This window comes from Rhea americana, unplaced genomic scaffold, assembly GCF_003343005.1.
Source record: "Rhea americana isolate MKP2758 unplaced genomic scaffold, rheAme1 scaffold_284, whole genome shotgun sequence".
NCBI classification, from domain to species: domain Eukaryota; kingdom Metazoa; phylum Chordata; class Aves; order Rheiformes; family Rheidae; genus Rhea; species Rhea americana.
The window spans coordinates 201,349-225,560 of record NW_028186406.1 but is presented as its reverse complement, the minus strand read 5'-3'; the positions used below and the strand labels follow the sequence as shown (position 1 = coordinate 225,560).

General features: G+C 41.1%; 1 protein-coding gene across 1 annotated transcript in view; it reads left to right on the top strand.

The window, feature by feature from the left end:
• FRAS1 (Fraser extracellular matrix complex subunit 1) overlaps positions 1-24,212 on the top strand; it is a 176,856-nt gene that overhangs the window by 36,824 nt on the left and 115,820 nt on the right. The window lies entirely within an intron of this gene.

Below are 24,212 nucleotides of genomic sequence, written 5' to 3'. Positions count from 1 at the left end.
GGATATTGGAGAGTACCTTTTGAGGGAGGCGTTTTTGGTTGCTATTTACTCATATCTATAAGCATGTTAATGTGCTTTAGAGAAGCTTGGACTTCTTTACTCCCCTTAAAAGTTAAGCTCTATGCCRTAAAGAAACATGTGGATATAACAGTATAGCGTTTGACCCCACTGGGAGCTGCTGAGTTCTCAGAAGTTGTGGGGATTGGGCAGTCTCTTTACATGTTGAATTTGGATCAAGAATCCTGATTTTGGAAACAGTTGGTAGACTTTTGTGCTGTCTCCCCATACAGACCAAGTCTTGTCTTTGATCTCATTCCCTCTTTCTGCTCCCGTTTCAGCACATAGTAGTTCTTGCACTGTAAGAAAAGGAAGTAGGGTCCAGTTGCTTTGTGATTCATTAGGAAGTCAGTGCTGGAGAGTGTCTGAATTTTAGTCAAGAGATGTCTRTCAGTTGGCAATGAATGACAGGAAAGAGCTTCACTGCTGGAGTGATGAAAATCCTGATTTTTTTGCTATTCTATAAACATCAATCAGGGYCTTAACAGGAACATGGAGGAAAGATAGTGGGGAGTCCTGGTGAGTTTCTCMTTCTCCCTGTTTGCTTTTATATTCTTCCTTCTCCAAAGCTGTTGATGCCTTCTGAGCGCCCCTTTGCTATGCAGAAAATGAGATTTAGGTCTACTTGTTCACAACGAGACAGAGTAATATCAGTGCTGGTCCTACAGCTAGGTTTTATCAGAATACATCCTTAAAAATGCAAGGAAGGAACAGAAACATTGAATATGAAAATGGAGACGAATAGACTATGCAAGTGAAAACAGGTTATTGGGAGGAAGAAACTCCTGTATGATCTTAACAGGCTGATGTTAGCAAGTTATTTGAGATGGAAAAGGAAAACGCCTTGGTTTTAAGTGTGTTGGAGAAAGTTGAATGTGTGGTAGACTGTCTTGCTTTTAAATTACTTGTTTCAGAGCTCATGTGGTGTCTGTCCATTTTCCAGTGTATCTCTTAAGTCTTCATATAGTGATGTAAGAGATGGCTTATATCTCACTGAAGTCAACTGGTAAGTTTTACAGGAATATTGCTGATGTTCTTAGTGTGATAATCAAGAAAGCCCACCAACACCTTCTGTGTTTTGAAAACAGCATGTATTATCAGGGATGTGAGTAAGGTGGAAAAAATGTTTCTGCTAGATACCAGCCCTGACATGCATTTTATTTTGACTGTGAATGTTGTCATTGAGTGTGAATGTGGTCAAATGCTGGAGAAAATGAGAGCAAATGTGAGGCTTTATGGTGAATTCTTCTTTCCAAACAAATGCTCTTGCTTAGATGAAGTGATTTGCAGCAACTTGACTAAATGGTTGTTCACAATGAATTATGCTTTTGTTAGAATAAACCTTATCTATTGTGTTAGTGAGATAATTRCCATCTTATGTGGTGTGTTTGTAATGCCCTGACTGGAAGGAGCTTCCTGAGACAGCCTTCTATAAAACAAATACTGGGAAAGGATCTCATAACCCTTAAATCGAGGTGTTGGAAGTTTAGAGCTGGAGTTGGAGAGTTAATAAAAATGCAAAGGGCATACAAGATAAGTAGGAGTATTCTTTACACATTTGCTTGTGATACAAGAATGCATGGAGATACTCAGGAAAATAAAGATAAAAAAGTAAATACTGTTTTCTGCCTGTTGTAAATGGTCCTTGTCTGTCACAAAGTATTGTTTGGAYAAGAAAATTGTCATTTTTTGTCTGCTGTGCTGGAGCTGTCATTTAGTGGACAGTGAATTCCAACTGTGATTTAGATATTTGATCATGCAAATGTTAGTTGACACTAACATTTTAAGACCACCACCAAACAGGAATGACTACCCTTCATTACCAGCTTGCTGACATAGAAGTAGAAAGCTCTAGTTTTCTGCCAGTTTCCTAAGAGGTGTAGTTCCCTGCTGTCTCCTTCCTTTGAATTCGTGCAATTTGCCATTACACTGGAGCAATGGATGAGGCATGAGAATTGTGTGTGACAGGCTGCTGCTCCTGGGACTTCCATCTTGCATAAATCACGTTTTCTTAYGCCTCTATAAAATTTAAATGACATGTCGAAGGAAGGGACTTGCCAGACCCATCCATCTGAAATATTAAAGTTGTTTTATATTACATTGGCATTGCACAAATCAAAATCTCAGCTTTTGGGGTAGCACATGTGACCAGCTGAAAATTAGGGCATAATGTCCATGGGAGACAGAGAAAAGGTATTATTTTGTCTGGCTGCTAAGAGGGTTTGAGATTTTCCTCTAGTCTTTCACTGGCAGCTGACTTACTCAATTAGCTGCAGTCCTTGGTTTTGGGGTCAGCATTACTGGCAGACTTGGGTTTGCCTGATGTTTTGGTCCTTTAAGACAAGGATGGCCAGCTTGGGCAGCTTGTGTGATAGGGGTGGTTAGCTTTTTTTTTTTTTTTTTTTTTCCCCTCTGGTGCTATTTGAATAATTAACTGCACTGAAACCAAAATGTTTTCAGACTTGAAACTGAGGAGAACATTTTGCCATTGTGTTAGTGTTCGACATTGAAGTTGCGTGTAACGATGTCAGAAATGATTTTCCTTTTAAATAGAATTTGGAAACAAATGTTTTCAGCAGAAAAGACATTTCACTGGAATAATTCACCTTTTTACTGAGAGGTATTTCAAATCGCTACCAAAAGATAATTGTACAGACTGTTTTTGCATTTTGGTTTAAGAAAATTGAAAATTAAAAATTGCAGGATTCAAACTTTGATATTTTTGAAGACATCTGAGTAATAAGTGTGCAGCAGGATGGCAAAATTCAGATTTTTCTTTTGTCACAGCGTGATATTCCACAGCTAGTAAAGTTTTGAAAAGTTACAGGAAGGAGCACAGTTGAACAATAAAACAAAGCTGGTGTAGGGGCAAACAGGAAAGGGTAGATGAAGYAAAATGGCCTGGATATTAATTTATTGTATGATGCCAGTAAGAAATAGAAAACTAGCTGAGAGAAGAAAGGAAGAAAAGTGATGCAACAGGAGAGAACTACAGGAAGCTTTAGAAAATGTTTGCTTCAGTTTAAGATGCTTTGAAACTGAAGTAACTCTTGACACTTTCAATTTTCTGAAGAGATTTTCCCTTTTTCCAACCCAGCACCTTGTCAGCCATCTGAATTACATTTCCATTCCCTGTGTGTGTGTGTGTGTGTGTGTGTAGCTTGGCTTATTGGGGTCACAGCGTAAGGCTGGGTTAACATTCTTTGCAGTCCCTCATTTTTGGGCAGTCTCTGTGATCTTTTCTTGTCCCCTGGTGTATGTTTGGAACCATGTGCTGATGACTTCTAGCAGGTGACATAGCTGGAAGAGATTATTGGAAGTGCAAGTCCCTTTTCTCTWCCCTGGCCATGGCTCGGAGAGGCAACAGGGAGCCTGGGGCGYGCTCTGCTCTCCTCCTGCCACAGGCAGACTTTCTTTTTGCTGGGGTGATGCCCTATAGCAGGGTATGCCCACATTAGCTTGGCAACGTGAGCAAATTCCATCCTTTTCCAGCATCCTGGATGATGTATTTTTCATTATGTCTGTGGATTCCAGAGTATAAATGCAGCTATAAGAATGCATCAGTCATTCTGCTATAAAAATTAAGTTGGGGTAACTTGCTCTTTTCCTAGGGAGAAATCTCTGCTTTATAAATCTCCTTCCACAGTGGAAATTGCAGGGTGGGCCGGGGTGATGTGATATGACTTGTGTGTGTACACAAGCTCATGAGCACTTTCATCTTGCTGTGACTGTCTACAGACATGGGAGTGCTACCCAGATTAATCATACTGCTAAGAGTTGCACAGAAATCTTTGTACTGGCTTGCTTTCAGGCCAAGTATGCTCTGAGCTAGGTTTTGAGATTTTATATCTTTATATTCCTCTTCAGGGGATAGGAAAGCTCTGCAGATTGATAATGGGATAAGGAGGATGTTTTTATCCCTCKTTAGACTTCTGTTTTCAAGTATAGTGTGGTTTAGCTGCTTTAGTGTGTCAGYTCAGTGGAGGTGAGTAGGGAATGGGAGGGGAGCATGGGGAATTTGGGATTTCCCTTGCGCAGCCTGCTTTTGTATGGAGAGCCCTTGCTTTCTTGAGGCCTTCCTCGGGCATCTTTCATGGACTGGAAGAAGTGGTGTTGCATGCAAGCATCTGCTGGCAGCTACATACCGCAGTTTGTAGGCTTTACAAAGAGTGTTGCCCCTTGGTAGGTGGTGGTGGGAGGATGCTTCTAGTGTTTTGTGTTGAGGAGGGTTGCTGGCTGGCAGGTTTTCTTTCTGCAACCCTCCATGTTTTGAGGAGTCTGGTCTTGATTTGAAGATACCTGGTGAATGTTTTCAAGGAGAAGGTTCTAGATGGCTGTGTTCAGCCTTCACTGGTTCAATTACCACTTGGTCTAGGTACTATTTTAATAAGTTATTCCTGGAAGGTGCTAATATAACCACTTTCCTTTCATCTGTCACTGTATTACTTCTGTTCAACATTTCAGTGCTTGTGCAAGGGAGCTGTGTATTCCTTTAGATATGAGACACTCATAATGCTCTGATAAGACAGCGCTGCCAATTATGGCTGTTCAAATCTTGTGCCAATAATGCCAAACCTTGCTGTATAATGCCAAACCTTGCTGTGTGATCGCAGCTGATTGTAAACTTGGATTATATGGAGGCACAGATACTTCATGTAAATGCAACCCTAGGATAATAACTGGTGAGCTGTCGGAGGAGATTGAACTCTTTGGCAAAGGAATGGTGGYGGAGAAACTGTATGTGGGTGCTCTGCAAAGCAGTGTCCTTATGTGGGCTGTTGCTCAGTAATTGGTGAGGGCTACATTTATGATAGCTTCTTTCAGACTTTCTCAGCCTGCAGAACAAACCSATAAACCTGTACTTGGGGTCCCAGAACTTGAAAGTAAGATTAGTAGTAGGACTTAAACACCTATCGGGTAGATTTAAAGTGCAGTATTTACTACGGTAGAAGAAAGCACTGAAATATTTAATGTTCCCAGGCCACTAAAGAACAAACTGTCAGGCCATGACCGTGCATTATGATAGTTTCTTTCCAGAATATTAAACAACATTTCTCATGGTGTTGAGCAGGAATCATTAGGTATGTTCAAGGCTGTGATAGGCAAAAGTTCGAGGCAGCGATATGGGATGCGTTTTCYAGTTTGTCCATTTAATTTGGGCAGCTCATGAGAAGCAAAGTTTCTTGGGTTCAGGCAAAAGATGGCCATTCAGACAGTTCCTCTTGCGGATGAGAATGGCCCACAGCTATAAAGACAGCTAATATTGTAGCTGTCTCCTCCTCCAGCTGGACTGTGACAGGCTGACTGTGATACTGAGGCAAGATGGGAGACAGCTGAATGGTGTTGATGCACTCCAAGAGGTGTACACGCATCTGGGTGTTTCTGAGCCAGAGTCACAGTGATTTCACTGGAAACAAGAAAGAAACTAACCTGGCTGCCAGCTGCACTTGGGGGACTCGCCTCACTCTCCCTTTCTTTTTTCACAAGATGAAACTGACTGAAGCTGTGGGAAAAGTGGCTTGCAGAGGTCAAAATCAAATGAGGAATGCAGCTGTTTGGGAAATCCATCATGCGCCTGGGCATAGACCTTTTGGAAATCTTGCAGTGCAGGGGGAGAGAGCAGTGCTGGGAAGGATAGTTTCCCCACATGTTGCTTGTCTGATATTTGCAGTAAAAGTTATTTCTCTTGAGCTAAGCCTATCATCTTTAATACAGTGTAGATTCCTCCCCAGAGCTGTATCATCTGTTCCTTTTGCAGTACTGCAGATTTCAACAGTGTTGCATTTGCCCCTGCTCTGCTCATTTCTGCAGCAGTTTGGCTGTCTTGGTCTCCCTCACAGATGCTTCCAGGTATCTCATGGCAGTAGAGGTTGTTCATTATATGCTTCTCTCCTAGAATTCCTTACATTCTCAAGTGTAACTTGTTGTGCGGTCTCTACAATGCGCCTCAGTGAAACCCTCAGTATGCTTTGTTTTAACATTGTTCAGTGTAATGGGCTTATGAATCTGTGGTCTCTTCAAGGTCAAATCAACGCTTGCTTGTGTGGTGGTGCTTTTTCTCCCCTTCTAGATTATCAGGCGGCCATGGGGAAATAACCAACAGAAAGTGAATTCAGTACACTTACCAGGTTGGTTTTATTTCTTTGGTAGAAAAAAAGAAATGGGGAAGAAGAGAAAGAAAAAATCCCCCACCTCTTTTGGGCGTATGTCCCCTCTGTGTGCATACCAGAGCAGGGAGGGGAGGAAACGAGTGAAACCCTTGCTCAGGAAACCTTTGCTCTAGGTGATGCTGCGTGATTGATTCCACTCTCCCCTGCTGCTGCAGGAGCGTGTTTTATGTGGCTGGCATGTACCTGGATRGGGCACCCACCAGCTTGAGTTTGTTTGGTCTGGGAAGAGGAGAAGGAGGGGTCAGGGTAGGGCACGCTTCTTTGCCCTTGACGAGGCACCAGAAGCGTTTTAAGGCTCCTGTCGCACGACCACAGGCATTGTGGATGCAGACTGCGTCAGCCTCACCTGGTTTGTCTGGACTGGATGCTGTTAATGTGTAGCTGCCTGTACTGGTGTGTCTCATCGCGTGGACTCAGTGTGGGCTCATGGCTAGTTCAGACTGCCTGCACTGTGTGTGGCAGAGCAAGCGTGTGACTGCAGTCAGCTTTGGAGGTAAGCCAGTGGTCGCCTTCCAACCTCTCTAAAAGAGAGTATCATCATTTTTCTATCATGGGTACAACACACTYTGGACTGATTCCCATTGCTGCAGTAATGGGAGCTATCTAGGCACTGCAGATTGACCAGGACACATGGTTGAGCTGTTGAGCAGTCATATGGTGTGCATGTTACCCTCTAGTTGAGGGTCTATGAGGATATTAATGTTGATTTAATGAGTGACAGCTCTGCTTCATGCTCTCCTTCTCTCTATTAGGAAGGGAAGTAGAGGATCTGGTACAAAAGGAAACAGAAATAAACCAAATACTGATCTGGAATTTAAAATTAAGATTATTAAAGCCTGTCAAGGAGTCTTTTGGACATGTAGTATACAGAGCCATTTAAGGAGAATATTTCTCTATGTCCCCTACTCTTTTATTGTCAGATTCTGACAATATAAGGGTATATGTCATATGTTACTCATCTGAAAAACATTGAAAGTRAAATGTAGACAGAAAGCATCAGAAGCACCAAGTCCTTAGTGGGAAGAGAACTCCAGTCATCCAGTCATCAAGGTCTTTGGAAGAGATGGTTGCACTGAGACAAGGCTTGTGATTCAAGTTGCTGAAAGTACTCAYCAGGTGATACAGCTCTGCAAATGCTCATTTCTGTTTTGCCACAGTGTTCGGAGAAATAGGTCTCATGCAGTGAAGTATTAGCCTACTTTTCTGTTGAAGGCCTTCTCTCTTATAATTAAGTTCATCTAAGTAATCAGGTCACATTCATACCTCTTGTGGGATTCTTCTAGGAAGCCTCTAGGCTGCAGGTTCCATCAGCTGCATCTGTGGCACAATGTTAATCAGGCAAGATGAAAGTGGGGAATTGAAGGTGTGAAATGTTCTTTTAAGGCATAGCTATGTGGCTGGAGACCTCTCCTCCCTCTGACTGTAGTTCAGAGTGGCCAGACCAGTGATAGAACCTGGAGTTTTTCATGGTACACTGTATTCAAAGAGTATTTAAGTGCCTCTAGGAAATGTCACTCGAACATTACGGAGGAATAGTGCCATTTTCACCCAACCTATTTCACACACTGCTGGTTGGCGATCATTGCTGTAGGAAGTCTTTGAAGCCAACCATGTACCAGGTTTTCAGGAGGGGGGTAGATTCTACATGTAGTTACTGAACTACTGCAGTTAGTGCAGGCAACATCTTGCATGGGTTGTGAAACCTTTTATCTGTGTGCTTAACACAGTTTTGGGCTACAAGGCACCTGAGTGGGACTTCTGYGAGAGGCAGATGTCTACCTGCTGCAGAGTTCTTTGTACTTTCCCCTGGACCGTCTGCTGCTGTTCATTGTCTCTGGGTTAGACTGAGCTCTGGCTTGATCTGGTTCCCTGTATTTCAGTGGCAGTTGGTATTGAAGGATTAACCCTTCCAAAAAACATACTATTGGCCAGACCGTATTGCTCACATCAGCCAGCAGAGCCACTTCACCTGTTTGTCCAGGGCTAGAAATAGACACTGCATGCCCTGTTACAGTGTTACTGCTTGACTGCTCTGCACAAACTGGAGTTAGCAGAAATCTGGATGAGGTGAAATTGGGCTAAACTTGAAAGGAGGAGGCAAAAAATGCAAATAGATTTTAATGTGTATYGGGGCAATACTTCCAGATTTCTTTCTTGGTGTAACCAGCTAGTAGCAAAGTGAATGAAATGCTGTGGCAGTCACCCATGCAGAAAGGGAATAAATCCAGTTTTGTCTTGGCACTTGAAATGGTGTTTCTCAGCCGTGTATTTGGCAAAGACTGAAGTGAAGCTTCTGCCCACCATAACTTTTTCTCAACAGATTATCCCTTTTGGCAGCGTGTGTGTTTACTTGCAGGATTGTGCCTTTCTCACCCTAAAGGAGGGAAGAGTGTGACAGCTCTTCTGCTTTGTGGCTTTTGTCACAGCCTGTATTTGGCTGTGGTAGAGGTGGAAGGTAGATTTAATGTCTTGTTCTCTCTACAGCTGTATTCACTACAACTCTGGATTGTAGTCCTCCCTGTGAGCAGGTGGGTAAGTCAGGAGTGGAACAGGAAAGGCATTYTCCATGCTGTGCTCGTCATTCCTAATGTATTCACTAGAGACAAGAATTCCATAAAGTGATTTTCCTGTGTCACTCTTCCTAAATCCCTTCATTATTCAGGGAAACCATGAATCTTTCAGGGCACAGGTAGGTCTCAAGCATGTGATTCTTCCCAGACCACTTTGTAGTAGATGCAGATGAAGGAAAACTAAAAGACTTTTCAGAATCGTGCAGGGACYTGACATCCAAGCTATAGTATGGATGTTTCTAAAGTCCTATTAAAACTACCTGACAAAAATTACCTATCTTGAAAAATGGGATTTCCTCCTTTGAGGGGAAAAAATAATTAAAAATCCCTGGACTCTGTAGCAGTTAATCTCTTTTGTGTTTTAAAGAAAGAAAGGAAAAAAGATAGAAAATTGCAAAGAGGAGTTATACCATATCACAGGGTCATTATTAAATTTGTAATGAGACAGCAATTATTTCTAGCCAAGTGTGAAGTAGCATGACAAGAATTAACTCACACCATGTCAATGAGCAATCTTCAAACTGGCAAATATCCACAGCAGCACTGAAAGTGATGTGATGAAAACTCCCCTCTTGTCTCTGAATGCTTGTGAATGTTGATGCCTGGAGCTTTATATACCCAAGAGATGAGCTTTGGAAAAAAAAAAAAATACCTTAGCAAGCATTCATTTAARCTTATTAAGGAAACAGAATGTAAATGGTTCTAGCAGAAGTATAACAAAAGCAATCTTCCAGGTGTTAGTTACAGTCCATTCAGCCCATTCTTGGATGACTGAGGAAGGAGGGAATATGCATATTCCTCTTCAGTGTGAAGTTGGAGGCATGCATGTGTTTTGCCATTGCTAAATAGTTAGTAGAGGYGCTCCTGTAGATTGAGACAGCAGTATAAGCAAAGGAATAAAGTGATTTGATTAGAAAATTGTCTYTCTTCTAAACTGTAAGCATCAAAGATTTAAGGACCACCTGGTCTGTTTTCAAGTCTAGATAAGTGTGTGTGCACATACTTTTTCTCATGCTTACTGCTGTAGTCACCATTATATAAATATAAATTATTCCCAAGCTTTTATCACAGATTTATTCTGAGCAAGGTGTTAAGTGCTGAAAAAGGGGTGAGAGAGAAATTCATGTGCATGAGCCTTAGAGGTTATGGTGATCTTTGTCCCTTATCTATCTTCTATTCTGGAAAGTCAAGTTTTTTGAAATTGGCTTTTTTATAGAAGAAAAACTGTAGTAGAGGGAGCAAATTGGAGAGCTATGCAAAGTGCATGCTGTATTTACTTTCAGAACAACTCTTGACATCACTCTGGCATTACATTTGAAAAGCAGTTCATAGAATTGTGGTGTTACACATTTTTATACATCAAAAAATAAATATACTTGGGATAGGATTACAAGGCTTTAATTTTAAATAAATTTTTTTGACATAACCTTTTATGAAGTGCTTCTGAATAATGAAAGCAAAATGAACTGTTCCAGCATGAGGTTGAGAGAGTCTGCAATTTATTTCGCCTTGGATGCTGCCACTTTTCAATGTAAAATATGATTTATTTCTGGGTGATAGACAGTCATGCCAACTAATATAACCATACTTCTCATGGAACATGATTCCAGTGGCATCATGTTTTTGCTTATGTTTTATCTGATTGATAAGAGGGAGTTTAAATGCCTCACACAACTGTTTCTCATTCCTACCTCCCCCCAGAGCAATGGATCATGGTTTGTCTGACTGCCCCTTCCAGCTGTGTAGTTGCTGCTTCCCTCCATTGCACCTGCTCTCAGTGACTGCCTCCCTGGAGGCATTAACCACTTGTGTGCTCCCTCACTCCTCCTGAGCCCTTGTGGCCCTTTCTGATGCTAGCTACTTGGTGCCAACCTGAAATTCAGGGCATAGAGCCRATCTAGCAGGATCTGGTTAGTATTTTCAGTCCTATGAGTCAGTCCCTTGATTTATTTCAGAGAAAATCCTGATGGATAGCAATTCTGGCATAGCAAAGCTTCTGCGTTTGCTTCAGAAAAAATGATACTGAGCTTTGGCTTTGGAAGARTGTAACTTGAACAAAGAACAGAATACCAAGCTTGCCGTCAGCAGCCTCTCTGAACCGGAGTACAGCAGTGCTGAGTACTAGGCTGAGGTCTTAAAAGTTCACCCCCCTGCTGTGAGCTCATTATTTCAGAGGGAAACTGCAGGGCAGTGGACATATTTCATTGCATCACCGTGAGGTCTGTGTTCCTTTCTAGGATTGCCTGTTAGTGCTTGTGACTGATTGCTCACAGGAGCRGTTGCCCCTGGCGGTTGGAAATCCAAGAATTAAAGCTTAGTGGTCAGGTAGAACTTTTTTGCTCTCTCTCAACTTGGAGACAGCAAGGACAAATTAGGTCAAATCTTGTCCTGTTAAGAGACTTAAAGCCAGGTAAAAATTACCAGTAATATTAGTTCTGCTTCTTAGATCTTCAGCAATCTATTTGTCATTTGCCATCTTTTTTTTTTTTTTTTTTTTTTTTTTTTTTTTTTTTTTTTTTGTCCTCACTGTGTCCCGTCTTCCGCTCTGTTTCTGGCCAACTTCTGAGCCTGTCATGCAGAGCAAGTGTTGTTACTTTCTCTGCTGCTGAAGGTGTCCTCCATCAGAAAGGGATATTTTGGTTGGTTGGTTAGCTTGAATGGCGGATTTYGTAATGGCTGACTAGCAGTGGACTTGGAGCTCAGTGGCTTTTCTCAAGATAAGTGATGTCCTGTTCATTGATCGTGCTGTCACAGTGCAAGGCAGTTTACCACACAGTGTTCACCTTTCTCTTTAGCTCTAGCTAGCCATGAGTGTGAGGCTATGCAAGGCTGTTTAGTGGTGCAAGAGACAAAGTTCCCAAAAGCTGAATAATCAATAAAGAGGAAGGAAAGAATCTAAAGGATTAAAAAATGCAGTAAAAAAATTGCCAAGCAGGGCCTGGTGCTGCCTTCATTATAATTCAGTAGGAAAATCTTCCATTAATGAAAACATGTGCAGAGAAAGTTAAGACACTAGAATGAATAGAGTATCCTTAAACTCATGGAATATTTTCTTTATTAGAGCAAGAGATAATCAACGTAGTTCTCTTCAGCTTATTTTTGAATGGGGTATGCTTTGTAACTGTAAAAAACAAAAAAAYACACACACACACATCAGTTTTAGAGAGTGTGGGACCCAGTGAACATAGGGACCATGATGTTTAGCTCAACTCTTTTCTACTTCCTCACGCACTGTGAGAGGACCTGTTGCTCTTGATCTGCACTGGCAATCAATTGCAGCCCTGGTGCTGAAGACWTGTCTTTGAAACGGTTTGGACTGCAATTCCAGGCCCCTCTAATTTCCCTTAGGCAGCTATGCGCTGGAGGAGATTACCGCTTTTGTTGTGGCACATGCAGGAGGAGGGGGAGAGCACAGGAAAATTTTTTTTTGCGTCTTCCTTTTTTGTCCAGCAATAATGTTGCTGGGAATTACAATCTGAAATTACAGTGGGAGGTTCTGTTTTTTTAAAATATATGTCACTACCTGAGTGCCTTTTCTTCTTCCCTTAAGGCAACTGGGAAAGATAAGTCAGTTCTGGTGTATTTCAAGGTGAAGTGTGTGCGTGTGAGATGTTTTCCTGCACACTTGCTAGGCAGTAGAATGTGCTGATAATGCAGATAATGGCTGGACAGATGTAATCCCTAAGTCAAAAAATAACAAGGAACAAAGTACTGCTGAAGGAGTTACTGTTTTTCACATATGCCTATTGAGTGTTGATACTAATCTATTATAAGATAGTACTCCCTCCTGCCCCAGTATTTCACTCCAGTGCCTCCTTCCATTCCTCCTTATCACTTAATGGACTAACCTTTTTCATTTTTTGGATGCCTAGATTGATCTTTTGGGAAAACTGCTCCTTCATTTGCCAGGGCCTTGATTTGTTCTGCTCCTAGACATGCACTGTACCTGCTGTTCCACCCTAYTACCAATAGTACCTTCAACGCAAATGTTGTTGGACCTACTGTTTCATAGAAAACCCTCTCTTCTTGTCAGAAATGCTAAGTGCATTCACTTAGAGTCATCGCTTTTGTGGATGAACAGTCTTTTTCTACCTGCTCTGTCATCTCAGACTAGGCTCTAGCCAGATGCCAGTAGTTCATTTTATTTTTGGGGCTGAACCGCTCWGTTTGAATTGCCCAGTGATGATCTGCAGGGCATGCGTGTGCGAGAAAGCTGGCCAGCGGCATATTGCAGAACCTGATTTCACAGTGCAGTGCTTGGATCACATGCCTGTCCTCACAGAGCTGGGACAGACCAGCGCTTTGTCTGGGCCCAGCGGTCCGACTCCCTCACTAGTGGCAGATAGTCCAGAGAAGTGGGTGAAAGTAACAGGGAAGGTGTAAGGGCGAGCCTTCTCTCTGTTCCTGTTACTTAGCGTTTCAGGGACTTAAGGATCTAAAGTTTAAATTTGGGTAGCCACATTTCATAAGAGATTGATGGACCTGTTTTTCACACACTATCTGTTGTCTTTGTTAATCTAGTTACACTTTTTTGGTTCATCAAATRTGACTGCCTCAAGATAGACCCTCTCTATGGGGGTGGAGCGGAATTAGTGCATGGGGAGTTGATGAGGAGGAATGCTAGACACTGGCTCTGCAGAACGCTTATAATAAAATAGAGGAAATAAGGTGAAAGATGGATGGTGTGAAACATCTGGAGAGCCAGTATCTTTTCTATCAAAAAATATCACGGACGTCTTCCCTTCACACAAATGCCTATGTCATACTGCCCTTTTTAGGATGCTCTAAGTCTAATTTTATTTCTGAGCTTATGGTTTCCACGTGCTAAAGTCAGTTAATTTAATAATTTGTAACAGATTGCAACACTGAGCCCACATTTTCAAATAAAGTGCTAGGCTATTACACACCTTTTGCTGACATTTATTTCAATTTGTTTGGCCATAAAATTACTACCTCGTTAAATCTTGACAGCCACCACTGAATGAGAGGCTCTTGAAACAATACTAGAGCACATGAAGACAGCCCATGAAATCCATTTTTTTTTCTTTTTCTTTTTTTTTACAGGCCTTTCCTGATTWTTTTTGTTCAGTAATGAAGCCTTTGTTCACAAAGATTAATGACTGACTCTGCAGGACTTTCACAGGGGTCCCCTYCTTCCTTTGAAGGAAAAGAACCACCAGTTTATTAATCTACTGCGTAAGGAGCTCAGATTAAAGATAAGGACATAAAGAGTTGTATTTTCTGGGAGCTGTAGGGAAGATTACGATGCTTGGATCCACAGTAACAATAGTAGGATTTGAGGTGTGTAATTCCTTGCTTTGTGCTTTCAAAGAAGTATACTTCCTAAATATCCAGCTTGGAATTGGAAATTTTATTTTTTTTATGTATATATAAAATACGTAAAATAAAATATTTTATATATATATATATATGTAAAAATATATATTAAAATTGTAAAAGTGGCCTGCAAAATTGCTCTGCAGTCTGTTATTGCCTTCAAGAAATGGAAATAGAGTTATGTTTCACCCAGTAGAGTATTTGGAAGGWCTATTACAAATGACTTGCTGAAATATATTTTCTTTTCCTACCGAGTCTGTTGGCAGAGCTGCAGTGATTTTCATGCCCTGATGTTTTTTGTTAGAAGGGGGATAAAAGGCTTTAGCCAATCTTGGTCATTCTGCCCTGGCGAGATACAGTTGACATTGAAGCGTTTGACCCAACATTGCCTGCATTTCAGCAGCCCAACAGGATGAATTTAAAGTTACGCAGTCTGCTGGGAATATTGCATCATCATGTGATATAGTGGRGGGGGGACTACAGAGGGTATTCTGCTCTCTGTTCGAAAATGTGAACTAATGCTCAAAAGGCCAATGCTATTTTCTAGAAAGTATAGTCAGGCTCTGCTCTGCAGGGCATCCCTAATAATATGTGCACTGGATTAAGTTGGTTTAATAGCCAATTTCAAATATGTGATAATTTTTTCAAGCTGTGCTTCTGTGCACAGCTGTTGACAGTTTACCTGCAGTTTTACAGCCTTCAGCATTTAATATTGGCTACTTACATCCTGGYGATTTTCACATGTTCAGTTCTCTAACAAGTGGTGTCATTTTAAGGGGATAGAATATAACTTTCTTGGTGCTTTTGGCAGGTGAAGATGCACTTTGCCTTAGCTGCACTTGYGTGCTGTGTACGCATTCCATTGCACTCGTGAGATTCTGACTCCTGCTGCTCCAAAAAAATCCATTATGTCTCAATAAATGCTATAAGTGAAGCTGTGATCAAGTTTAGGTTAAATTAATCCCTTACCGCCCTCATTTTCAACAGCTGTTCAATCAAACACTCCCAGTCTGGGATCCTTTCAGGAGCTGTTTTGGGGGAGGATACTTGAAACTTGCTGGTTGGCAGATTATGAAATGTTTGAATAAACAGAGAGAAAAAAACAACAGAAGGACCACAACTGCGTATCTGACTGTTAAGGAGAGTTGCTGGTGTGTCTGGCTTCTCAAACTTGGGCACATGCAATGTGGCATACAACAAGCCATGGTCAGGGAAAAATAAGAAAAAAGCTTGTGAACCCAAGCCTGTTCTTGTTTCATGATCACTTCCCCGTGGCCCATTTTCGAACTCAAATACACGTGCATGAGGTGTTTGTTCAGGGCCCGATGGCCACGGCGACGCGAGGCATGGATTAGCAGTGCTGCTGCTGCTTCTTAGTGGGCCGGTTCGGTCACCAGGGCACCAGCTCCTTTCCAGTGAGGGTTCACGGAAAGACGGTGTGAAGCTGTTCCCCACCAGGGGATGGAGGCAGAGCTGGATTCTGCTGTGGGGTCCACTGACGTGGCAGCAGAGTGAAATGGCTGCTTCTCACAGACTTATTCAGAGATTACTTTTTCTCTGATTCATCCAAAGCCACCCATCAAAGTTAACTTGTCAAGGCTCCTTGCAATCTGGGAAGGCAGTTTGTCTGTCTCCTGAGAGTGGGATCTTTTACTTTGTGCCACGAGAAACATCTTGCCTGAGGTGTCACAGTAGTCACTGTAGGAATTCAACCTGGGTCTTCTGGGTTTTTCCCTTTATTCTTTCACTGCTGCCCCAAGCTGTTCTCAGGTGCTGTCCTGGGGTAGTATCTGCTCTCAGTAAGGATCCAGTATTTTAGTCTATCATTTGCCTGATACCTATTTTTGTGTCTATTTCAGAACATCTTTTAGCTCCCCACGAGGGAGATGTTTTTTTCACTCCGTGCGTGAGCAAGCTCTGGAACTGTGCTGCAAGGTGTTGTCGATGCTTAAAGTTTACACGAGCTCAAGGGGAGACTGGGCAAATGCAGAATGCAGAAATACTGCTTCTGACTTGGGAAGCCTCTGAGCTGTAAACTGAACGGGAAGTGTTTTGGGAAGAAGTATTGATTTGTGTATTTCTGTATTTCTAGTCTCATCTGTCTCGTTTTAGCTCTTGTCAAAAGCAAGTTCCTGGGTCAGATGCTTTTGCTCTCATTGAGTGCAGCGATACTGGGATTGTAACCCCTTCCCTATAATAATTGCTTTTACTATTAGTTGTTCTCTGCATCCTTTTACGGATGGTCCCAATGTGTGAAGAAAGCGTGCAAGGGAACTGCAAGCTGTTCTGGGCAAAATTTTCTGTATCCTGCCATATTGTTGGTGTTTAAGAAAATGTTTTTGAAAGAAGTCAGGTTGTGCAAAAATGGAGTTAGGCAAGAATGACTCACTATAAGCATTTATACTTTTAGTTTCTTAACTGCTGCAATACTGTTTTAGGAGTGCAGTGTGTTATCTGTGGTTAGGTGGGGAGAACCTCTGCATACTTCCCTACAGCTGCGCTGTGTGGTGTTGGGTGGAGGGCTTTCTAACCTGAGCCTTCATCTAAGCGTAAAGCAGCTCTGTGTCGCCAGCTTTCATTATTTTCTGGGAAGTTCCTGTGTTTGCTGAGATACAACTTATCCAGTTACTGACGTTTTGAAAATAGGTTTGAGTCCAGGAAAAAAAAAAAGAAGAAAACCAAATTCCTACTTGTGTGGCTGTGGAGAAAAGCTTGAAAAAGGGATCACTTTGCACCATCCAGGCCTCAAGAGAACCTCATTATCTCATGACTTTAAAGTCAATTTTCTAGTTTGGGGGATGTTAAAAATTATGGATTTGAATGTGTATTTTCTTTCAGAAATCTCTATTGGTTTACAGAAAAATGTAGAATGCTAATTACAATCTCTTTCAAGAGGGAAAGAGAGCTTGAGTCTAATGAAGAAGATACAGTCTTCAGGCTCTCTCTTATTGAGGCAATATTTTCTATATTTTTTTTTATTGTATGCAGCATGATTTTTTTCATGACTGGGCAAGGATATTGTGTGTTCCCAGATTAATAGAGTCAAACACAGTGCTTTCTGTCAGGACTTGGATTTTGTGCCTCAGCTTTCAGTAACATGTTTGCATGGAAAGCAGCTTCATTTGTGGAAATACCTCTCTCTGTGGCATTTGGTTTTGCTACTGTGTCAGGAAGCTGGTGTTGTTCTTTCTCTACATTGCCTAAAAAAAATTGGAACATAGACCACACTGATTTACACAGCAGAATTTTACCTAATGAAAAGACAAACTCAAGCCTTTTCTCTTCCCATCTCCTTTCACCTCCACTTTCTCTGTTGCTGATTTTATAACCCAGTTAAGGTCTTGATTTTTCACTCCCACAGAAGAGATCAAATACAAAATGTGGCAACTAAAAAAGCTAAGTCCTTGGATGTTGCTCAGATTCTGGACATGTGTTGCAGAAGAGTTTGTGAGAGCACATGTTACTGTGATCTTCTAAATATCCATTATTTATTGGTGTTTATTCTCAATATATGCTTATTTATTTATTGGTGCTAATATTGAACACATGCTTAGCATACTCTCTGATGTTTTCAAATTTATGCCAGATACCTGCATACATAGATACAGAATGAAAAAAGCAGTAGACTTGAAAATGAAAAGATACAAAATTTGAACAGATTTCTTTATTTAAATTCTATTTGTTTTGAAAAAAATACTCGAAGTTACAACAACCAGAAGGCTGAAGCTTATTATAGTTTGTTAAAATTATTTGCATTAAAATTAAAAAAAAAAAAACAAATTGCGTATGTTTACAGTCTTTTTCTTTCTTTCTTTTTTTTTTTTAAGTCATACTGTTTTTTAAGTCATAATGGCTTGTGGATTTTTTTTCAGTAAACGTACGGAAGGAGTACAGTGCTAAACCAATTTCTGGAAATAGCTCATTTTGCAGAGGCCAAGCAAATAATTGTTAGTTGCAGTTTATTCAAGTAATTTATCCTTTTTCCTTCAAAGCAAAGAAATTAAGTGTTAAGAAGGAAGGAAAAAAATTCCTTTTAGGAGTAAAAGATAGGCATGTAAAGCTGCAATCTACGAGCTTGAAATCTCAAAGTGTGGTGCAACTATGTTGCTTGTGATTAATCACTTTTAAATGCAAAACATTCTCTTGAAATTATTTTCTTTTCATATTCATCACAGAGTTACTTAACTAATTAAGAGTACTTCAAAATGGTACTTGTGTTAATTTTTCATTTTACAAATACTGGTATGAATTGATTAGAAAGGAGGAGGAAAGCATAAGAATCAGCATATATATGTGTTGAACTACAGTCACTTAAATTGTTGTGTGTAGCAGTATTGCTTCTTCCAGTCAGGAAAGAATGTGCAGTGGTTTGTGCAAAGGCTGTATTTGAATACAGATGGATACGTTTTAATGGTGACCAACCCGGCAGCGTTAACCTTTATTACAGAGGAACAAGGCTACAGAAAAACAATTGAACTTGTAGGTCTAAATCACGATTTCTGTATGCTGATTTAAACCGTGATTATAACCAATGATTTAAAACCTTTTATTTTAGTTATGTAGCCTGTTTCTTCACTGAGAATTCAATTTGTCTGAGCTCTTTCCTAGTGACTGCTTTTGTGTCTTTATGAAAGATAGGATAAAGTATGCAAAAGCACGTGAGTGAGTTAAGAATATCTATTTTGTAGTCCTCCTGTCTCTGAGATCAGTTAGGACTGCTATGAAATTTTGCTTGTAGCCTCTTTTTTATTTTCTCTCCTGTAAAAGGCCTAGACAACTAATGAAAGATGTAATTAGAAAATCTAGAAAAGCAACAGACTAATGAACCATATGTGGTACCTTGCTTTAATTTGTATACCTTCTAAATTCTCGGATTTGAGGATGGGGATTAATTGTTCCCAGTTCCTGAAACAAAATATTAACGTGTTGTTAATCAAGCTGTATGTTCTGCCGGCACTGCTCTGTAGCAGGAGCGCTAGGCTGAATATATATATCCACTGAGGTCAGCTGGATTTTGGGTTGGTTTTAGAGACTAAGCCTTTCCCGTGTTGTTCTGCTTATATGCCAGCTATAATAAGCCCATTAAAAGACCATTTTCAACAGAGTTTCATTACATGCAAGGACATATCAGATTTGAAAACATATTCAGCATTGGCAACAATTCCCTATTATGAAAAATAAAGTCTAACCCTGAATGGGTACTAGGAATCATTTATATGTCTCTGAATTACTTCATCTCTTCATCGCTCCATTAGTAACTATCGCTGCAGACCACATAGCGTTCTGTCAACTTCCCTTAGGTTTGGGTTTATTCTACCAATTGCCTGGTATTGTCAGCTAATTGGAGTGGAAATGATAAATGAAAGCAGTATTATTGAGCTGCCAAGTCTCCTCACTTGGCAGCTGGCGGGTGATGCTGGTAGTTGTTACCAGAAGTGTAATTGCTCTGGCTTCTGCCTGTAGTTGCAACAAAGCAACCTAATCTTCTTCCAAGACATCCAATACCTGCCCTTCTGTAGTTGTCTCTGGCGGAGAGCAACATTTGAAGCAGATCCAAGGCTGCCTTCTTGGGCCTTTGAAGACTCCAGGCGCTGTGCAGGCTGCTGCGTCTCTTGGGGAGAGCTCCGACCGGCTGCTTTGCTGGTAACGTCCTTTCCGGCAGAGCCGCAGCTCCTCTGCCTGGGGTTTGTGTGGTGCGGCATCCGCCTTCCCGAAGGGAAGGTGCCACCCTCGTGTGCCTCCCTTGGCCTGGAGACAGGGCAGCTCCCTTGAAAGTTAACGACAGGAAGCAGAAGTGTAATCGGTGGGGCAGGTGAGGAACAACAGCAACCTTACTGTCTGCAGCAGGAAAGTAAAAGTCGCAGATTTGATTCCTGGCTGATAYTAGCCTCTTCAGCTGTAGATTCTTGTTTTCACCCTGCTCGGCAATTCCAGCACCACCACCAACCAGGTGACCAGTGCTGAGTCTTGCATGTTACAGTGGAGAATACAACATCTGGTGGCATTTTATGGATTGGCTGAATATTTTCATGAAGCCATAAGAAGTGTGTGTGTGTGTGKGGGGGGACGAAACAGCTGTTGCAGGCTTCATATTTCCCCAGTCACTGCACCACRATAAAGCAGATTGTTATTTAGTGAAACAGCATCCTGTGTTAAGCTCCATTTGATCGAATTACTGAGGCTTTTTTTTTTTGTATTAATAGCAGAGTCCAATTATTTTTAATTTGATGTTTTTCATTCCTGAGGTAGAGGAAGAACAGATGCAGCCATATGAATTTGTGATATTCAGTCAAAAAAGCCATATTCATAAAGATATAGGTCTTTGTCCTCCAGTTAATGTGACAGTACCATGAGGGCTTACTGCTGTGCCGGGTTCCCCCTTCTGCTGTCTGCCCTTTTTCTCTCTATCTTGTTCTTTGCTTCAAACTTCTTTTGCAGTGACTGTTACTGTCTTGCTTTTCCTCTCTTCTCATCTTTGCATCGTGTCTCCCACCTTTTTCTCCTCATCCATATTCTCCAAACCTAGTATGTACTCGTGCTGTGTTTTGGATTTTAGTTTGTCTCCCCTCTGGGTGCCTGTAAGCTCTAAAGGCATGGGAACATGTTCTGCTTTGTTGGCCCATGCTGTGCAAGCCAAACAACTAATTCAGATATATCTCTTCTTCTAGCTTGGCATTATAAAGTTCAGCTGAATTGTACATCATTTATTCTTTTGATATAGAAAATTCAGAGAATTTATTAATTGTACTAGGACTATTTGACACTTAAAGAGTACTTCCCTTCTTCAAACTGCTCTGTGCGTAGTATTTTGTTATTTATACTGTTAATTATATTAGTACTGTAAGGAAAAAGCTCTTTGAATATCCACTGATAAAAGTATACTCTTAATAGGGTAGGAATTCCACATTTAAATTGTAGTAGATAATTGGTCCACTGAGATATAGTGCCTTAGAGAAGATGTAAGAAGGATTTACAGCAATTCTTTGAATGTGTGCTGAACAGCTTTGCTTTGTCTCTGAAACAGTAATAACTGGGGGCTTTCAAGTTTCTTTGTAAGTGCTATACATGAAGCCTCACACCGTGCAGGATCAGTAAGTAGGATCCTCATTTTGCAGCTGGGTGACTGATATCTCAGTTCCCTTTGGTGGAGTGACTTAGGAACCTTTCTTATGTGACCGAGGCTCCTGTATCTCTTTCAGACATGTTATCCTAGCCTGAGTTGCCGAAGATCTCACAGAGAGGGGCAAAACTGGGAAGAACATTCACAATCTTTTGGCTAATGTTTGGTTGTCTTAGCAATAGATTCATGTTTGAAAAGGAAAAAAAATGAAATACTAGCAGTGAAAGATAACATTTTGTGTTCTCCAGGTCTTAATAGTTCTACATATATGCGCATAAATCTTTCTAGGCTTTTCCATATTAGCATTGTTAGCTACAATGTAAACAGGGAGCACATTAAAATCAGTTTGGAATTTGATCCTACGTTTGTCTGCACCCAGCCAGACCACCACAAGAAATTGTTGCAAAAATCTCCTCGTCCTTTTATGCGTTTCTACTTTGTTTATGGAAATATGTTATGATTTTCTGCCCCATCTCAAAGGAATTAGAAGGCTTTGTACTTTAAATGGCCCGTAGCCTGAGAGTTGCTTTTTGCTCGGTTTCCTGTAGCTATTRCGTTGTGACATTTGGTAGTGTTACAGAGACTAGAATCCTCACCTTTCTGTAGAGAAATCAGTAAAATCACTGTAGTCTGACTTTTCCAACCTGAGTGTAGGTCTGTAGCTCCATGGCTAGGAACCTTAAAGTAAAGGTTTGATCATCAAAAAAAGCCAAACATAGAGGTCTGTGGAACTAGAAGGAAGATTATCACATCTGAAAAACCAAGTAGTGATTTCCTGACTATCAGCTAGAGTCTGAATTCTTAGATTTTCTGAAGTGATGTGCAGATTTTGTGTGTTACTTGGCAAATGTGTAAAATGGACAAGTGCAGATGATTCCAAGCGTAACCGAGTGGCTTGGGACCTATTTCAGAGCCTACCCCATGATGTTTTTAGAAAAAGCTAATTAGAGCTCACAGACAAGAACCAGCCTGCTTGGACTATAATAGAAAATGGGGGAGGGAGAAGATAGAAGATTGTTTTATCAGAAACTTGAGCATTTGGATCTCAGAATGTGAGTGAGAATAGCTTTGTACTGCTCGCTTTCCATATGAACCCTTTGGCTATTATTCCAATTCAGATTCCAATAAATATTTCTATTGTAAATATTCCCACTGTGGAAATATTTCTTGTTTTATAAAGCAGAGAGACCATAGGGTAAAGACTTAGAAGAGCCACAGCTGTCCCTTGTGGGCAGCCATACGTACATCCCCATGTGATTATGCTTGCAAAATGATGAGGCACTAAATCTGCTCTCTTCCTTTCCCCTCCCTGCTGTGCCCAGTGCTTACCCAGAAGCTGACAACTTCTTCTGAGACCTTAACTTTTTCTTCCAATGAGTTTAAAAATGCAGGATGCTCTTCAATATTGATACCATTTTGGCCCAAATTTCCTTCTTTGCCACCTGCTATTTTGGGATTCTCCTTCCAGCTGGAAACAAACAAGTGAATGAATAAATAAATAAATAAAATGATTTAATCAGAAATTAAACGTGACATTTTGCAAGTGGAAAGCTGTTTGGAGCTCTAGGTGTTACCCTGAGCCTTAGAATAGATCTGAGTATGATGAAGCTTTGTTAAAAAGAACAGAAAGAATTAACTACAGCATGTGTGTATTACTAAAGCTTTATGTGCATGTAACTTGCTCTGAATTGATTCTATAACTATAYGGTAAATCTGCTAGCAAAAACGGTTTCTGTGTTTCTGTTCTACAGCCACAGCTGGGCGTATGTGAGAGGAGAGCCAGCTGTATTATCAGAGTAGAAATGACTCTCTCTCTTTGTCAGGCTGATTCTTTGTGTCACGAGCTGTGCCGTTACTGCTGTCTCTGCGCTTGGGGTTGATGTTGCCACTCGCTGTAATGGAGAATCTATTTCAATTCATGATGCTGCTGGAGAGCTCGTTGGTCGTGCATAAACTTTCCCGTGTGTGAACAGTATGGTTTGATATGAACAAAATGGTTTTGTAAGGCACTGAACAGGAGTAATGGCTTATTAGTATCGTTATCCTGCTGCAGGTGGATTTGGACTGTTGGTTCAGTATTGTAGAGCAAGCTGTTTCGTTTTGACATAGACCAAAGGGGAGGGAGTTGGGCTTTTCTGCCCGACAGTCTGCCCTGCATGCAGAATGGGTCAAATATGAGAGCGCCTCCACCAGTGCCCCCTTTAAATCAAGCAGATGCAATAAAACCTTTAAGRTAGCTTTGAGTTGACTGTCCCCATCATTTGCAGACTTGTTTGTGGCGCGTTAAGTGCAATTTTTAGCATAGCCCGGCACAAGGCAGCTTTTATGTAAGCACCGAAACAAGTGGCCAGATTTTTCAAAAGATTTTTGGTCTCATTTAGCTCTTYAATGGGCCTTTAGGGCACATCTGAGTGTTTTATCAATGTGCTTAACAGCTTTAGTAGTTAGCCCAGAATGTGTTCTTACTAGTAAAAGGTTGATCAGGTTTTCCTATCTTAATTTGCCTAAGTAGTACTTTACAGTGTGAGTAAATTACTTTATTGGAGTAAATCACTAAAGCATGTTTGCTGTCACCATGGCTGGAAGTTAGTGTTCAGGAGTAAAGAGAAGGGAAGCTTTGTTTTGCAAAAATCCTACCCAAAGTAAGGAGTCCCAAGTAAATGCTCAGTCCTTGGAGAAACATGCAGGAGGCAAGGAAAACTCCTAGTCTGGCAACCGTCCAAACAACTGGATGAGGCCTGAGCTGGCTTAGGAAAGCATGATGGTGGTGTCAGATCATGACCTCAGTGCTGAAGAAATGGAAAAGGGTCGAGAAGGGGTGGTGAAAACACTTGCAAGTTAGCTGTGGGTTTCCAGTTGAGTGCACTGATTGAGTGATGGCGACACCTATTTCCAAATCTGCTGGCCTGACTGCTTAGAGTTCCCTCCATGACATTTTGGGGAAAAAAAAAAAAAAAA